The 4,822-nt window shown below is 38.5% G+C and overlaps 1 non-coding gene across 1 annotated transcript; it reads left to right on the top strand.

The window, feature by feature from the left end:
- Positions 1-3,806: 3,806 nt before the first annotated feature.
- On the top strand, positions 3,807-3,912 carry LOC140857703 (small nucleolar RNA R71). The gene has a single exon (XR_012141195.1). It is a non-coding gene; the product is annotated as a small nucleolar RNA R71 (small nucleolar RNA).
- Positions 3,913-4,822: the final 910 nt, after the last annotated feature.

Below are 4,822 nucleotides of genomic sequence, written 5' to 3'. Positions count from 1 at the left end.
GTCATTACAAAATTTCTTCTCCACTCCCGAGACTGCTAGCCTAGCTGCTCATGAAGTAGTCCCTTTCTATTCCTCTATGCAAGGCTTTAGAAGAATTTCTGGGCTCCCCCCTCTAATGGGAGTACAAAAGCCTTTTTATAGATATTAGGAGGGAGGAGTTTTACATGGTTTTCCGATGTGGGACTAAAAAAATATAAATCTTTCAAAATATTTCTAAATATTATTTTTTTTCTTATTTTGAACTTGTCTGCAGTGCGTCCACATCCGCGTCAGCACCTGTCCCCGCGTCCACATCGCGTCCCGCGTTCGCGCCCCGCGTCCAAACCGCGTCCCGCGTCCGCGCCCCGCATCCAAACCGCGTCCTGCATCCGCATGCCAGCTTCCCGCGTGTCACGTCCACGCGCCATGCTTTTCTTTTGAATTCACGCACGCCCAGGCTTCTTGAATCCATGTGAAACCGCGCCCAAACTTCACGTGAAACCACCCAGAAAAAAAAATCAACGTGATCCACTTTTTCACATACCAAAAAGAAACATTTATTTCTTTACAATGACATCTGTATCCTTTTGGATTCCTTGCATAGTATCTTCATTTTCTATAATACCGGATACGTCTTTCTTTTATTTTAATTTTATTTTAAGTCCAAATTTCTTCAAATTTGAGTCTTTTTGATCTATGAATCAGACTCTTTGTATTGGCGATCATCTTTCCTGTAAAATATAAAAAGAAGCATCAAAATTTTAATAAATAAAATAAATTAAATATAATTTTCTGCTTTAAATGACTTAAATTATGTATTTATCACACCCCCCAACTTGAATTTTGCTCGTCCTCGAGTAAAATAGATATATCAGCATTGTGTACTGACTCAGTTTTGAATCAAAAATTAGGTTAGGCATCCCAAAAGGTAGATGATACTTGGTCAGACCATTAAAGAGATATTTCATTGGATTATCAATTTGACCCAATTAGTGGTTGAGTATTAACTAAAGAAATTTCAGAGCTTTTCTTTCACCAACTCCCCACTTTACTCTTTAAATCTTCTAACTTAATGGGAAAGAGGTTTATCATCTTCTTGCAATTTAGTCTTCTTTTTTTTTTTATATATATATATACATATAACATTGCCTACCTTTTTACGCGAACCACAACGCTTACTTAGGCGAAAGGGCCCGGTTACTCAGTAGGAGACCAATGTTGTTTTTCTCTCTTTTCTTCTTCTTTTTTTTTAATTTTTTAATTTTTTTTTTTTTTTTTTGCATACCTCGATCTTTCCACCTAATTTTTCATGAAGCAGATTCTTTATTGAGATCAGTAAGAAGAGGGTTGTAGAATCACTCCTAAAATTTGGTCTAGTTCAAACCCTACCATTCATTGGGTTTTCTTAATAATTTATTCCTCAGTATCTCTAAAATTATCTTGACCGTTAATCATTCATTTATTAGGATGCCTAATTGACTCTTGATCAAAATAAAATTTGAATACACAAAACTAATTATTTCTGACCATACTTGAGGATTTGATTAATTACCCCCCAACTTAATCTACATTGTCCTCAATGGAGTAGAAAAACAAAGAAAATAAAAGGAGAGAGTGCACCTGAGATAATTTTGCTTCGGAAGTTGAAGATAGCTTCATTGATTAATAGGCTCTTGTTCTAAATTCCTGCAGCTGCGATAAAGTAAAAAAAATATGAAATCGTTGGGTTGCCTCCCAACAAGCGCTAAGTTTTATGTCTTCAGCCAGACGTCAAGTTTATTAACAGACTCTTCCATACAGAGTGGTCATTTATTCTTTAAAAAAAATGATGATCAATTAAAACAAAATAGACGAAATTTGGGTTGCCTCCCAAAAAGCGCTAAGTTTTACGTCTTCAGCCAGACGTCATATGCAATAAAACCAACAAAAGATGGGTAATGGCTCATACTTGATTGTCCATGGAGGAGTGGTTTTATCATGTGGTGTATCCAACAATATGTTAACTTCTTTCATATATCCCTTAAAGTCATACACTCCAAAGTGAGCCAAGCAAGTATCTAAGGGTTCAGGTGCTAGAATTGTGGGTGTTGCATCTTCTATAATATCTTCTAGTGTATCTACTTTGAAGCAACTATCCATTGATGGTCCTTGGGAAGCACCAAACACATTCAGTCTCAGTTTCTTATTCCCAAATGATACGTCCATGACTCCTGTCCTACAGTTGATGCATGCATTCGCCGTAGCTAGGAAAGGTCGTCCTAAGATAATGGGAATTTGTCTGGGGTTGCCACTTAATTCCATATCGAGAACCAAAAAATCAACTGGAAAGTAAAACTCATCTACCTTGACCAAGACATCCTCAAGCATTCCACGTGGTTCCTTAATTGATCTGTCGGCTAACTGCAGTGTGACTGATGTGGGTTTCAGTTCTCCAAATCCAAAAAGTTCATACACCGAACTAGGTAAAAGATTCACACTTGCCCCTAAATCCAGAAGAGCTTTTTCAATGTGATAATCTCCTATAACACAGGAAATGATGGGGGCTCCTGGGTCCTTAAGCTTTGGAGGAGTGGCATGCTGAAAGACAGAACTAGCCTGTTCAGTGAGACGTACTTTCTTTGGGATTTGTGATCTAGATTTACGTTTTTGGATGCACAAATCCTTCAAAAATTTGGCATAAGCAGGGACCTGTTTGATTGCATCTAGAAGGGGAAGATTAATTTGGACTTGCTTAAACAATTCCAACATCTCATCGAGTTTTCCTCCCTTCTTATCTGCAGGAATAGGGGCTTTCAGGGCATCCGGAAATGGGGCTTTAGGCAAGTAAGATGATTCTGGTGCAGTTGGTTCCTTCTCTATTTTCAGGTCCTCCTTATTCTTGGGTGATTTGGATTCGATTAGAGGTTTAGAGTCAGTCTCATTGGTTTTACTAGTGTGTTCAATGACCTTCCCATTTCTCAGAGTCATGATTGATTTGGCATGTTCAGAAAAAGCTTCTGGGGTATTATAACTCTCAATCACAAATTGCCCTCTTGGGTTGCTCTCGGGTTGGCTAGGTAATTTTCCTTCTTCCCTCCTACTGAATGCAGTCGCTAGTTGACCTATTTGGGTCTCTAGCTTAGCAATGGATTGTGTGTGGGAGTTAAGGATTTGAGTGTTGACTTCTAATCTTTCTAGTGCTTTCAGGACTTTTTCCTCAAAAGCTGAGCTGTGACCAGTAGTAGACGGTTGAGGAACATTTTGGAATTGATGGTATGGTCCATGCCTATATGTTGGGTCTTGATATTGAGGTCGAGGTGTGGCAGGACCAACCACTGGTTGTGGTCTCCAGGAAAAATTTGGATGGTTTCTCTAGCCGGGGTTATAAGTGTTCGAATATGGATCGTTTCCTGGTCTGCGAGCTTGTTGGACTTGCTGAACCTGTTCGTGCACAAACTCAGGAAATTGGGGTGCGGCTGGGCATTCACTAACAAAATGGTTTGGACTTGCACACAATACACAAACTTCTTGGATTGGATTAGGTGGAATCGGGGATTGTCCAGTGTTTAGAAGACGATCTAATTTTTGGGACAGTTCATCTACCTTTTGATGGATATCTATGGCATTTCCTACTTCAAATATTCCACCTCTTTTTGAGTTTAACATGGGTTTATCTCTAATGGAAGCAGACATATGATGTAATGAATTTTCACTTAAAATTTCAAACAGTTGCCATGCCTCATCCTCACTTTTCAGCATAAATGTCCCACCGCATGATGCATCGACCATTTGTCGATGTCTTTCAGAGAGCCCATCATAAAAACATTGGATTAACTGCCACTTGGGTACAGCATGGTGGGGACATTTTCTAATAAGGTCTTTTAATCTCTCCCATGTTTCATGAAACATTTCTCCATCTAATTGGGAAAAACTAGTTATGGCTTTCCTTATTTGATTAGTTTTTCCTATGGGAAAATATTTCTTGAGAAACTCTCCTTGCAGCTGGTCCCAGGTTGATATAGTCATGGAATCCAAAGTATGTAGCCAGTATTTGGCTTTATCCTTAAGTGAGAAAGGGAATAATTTCAACCTAAGAGCATCATCGGAGAAGTTGTGAATTTTGACAGTTGAGCATATCTCAAGAAATTCTTCAAGATGTTTATAAGGGTCTTCATTACTAAGTCCATAAAATGAAGGTAACATTTGGATGATACTGGACTTAATTTCATATTGAGTGGCCTCCACAGGGGGTACTTGAATACAAGGAGAGTAGGTATATGTGGAAGGAGTAAAGTACTCCTTCAATTGCTTGGGTGGATCATTCTCATGATTTCGGTCCATCTTTTTATGTCTGTTGGCTCTGAAGGTTCTTTCTATTTCTGGATCAAAAGGTTGGATTTCTGGTCGTAACGATCTACGGCCAAGCATACACCTTACAATTATACTGTAGAGCACACACAGAATTTTTTTTTTTTTAATATATATTTTTATAATAAAGTGAGAAAAGAATGAAGAAAATCTAAAGAGAAGAACCTAAGAATCTTAAATCTATAAAAAGGGAGAAATTAATTAATGTTTAGATGTTAATTGCAATCAACTTAAACAATCATAGACTTTCTATCCTACGGTTAACTTAGATCTAGACAGCTCCTAACTTTCAAGATTGCTTTTGAGCACTCCAAGCTCAAGACTGACTAACTGACTCGGCCAGGTAAGCGTAAGATGTGGGAGGTTCCCTGCTCGTTGCTTTCCTTAGACACCAACTAAGTTGGCCAGATCAGTCAACGGAACCAATTGAAAACCACTTTCTTTAACCACTTGCCTTAGACACCGAGCAATTAACCAATCCGCACTCGGTTCAACT

Source organism: Elaeis guineensis, chromosome 4 (assembly GCF_000442705.2).
Source record: "Elaeis guineensis isolate ETL-2024a chromosome 4, EG11, whole genome shotgun sequence".
Taxonomy (NCBI): Eukaryota; Viridiplantae; Streptophyta; class Magnoliopsida; order Arecales; family Arecaceae; genus Elaeis; species Elaeis guineensis.
Note: the sequence above shows the minus strand (reverse complement) of the source record. Positions and strands in the feature narration are given on the sequence as shown.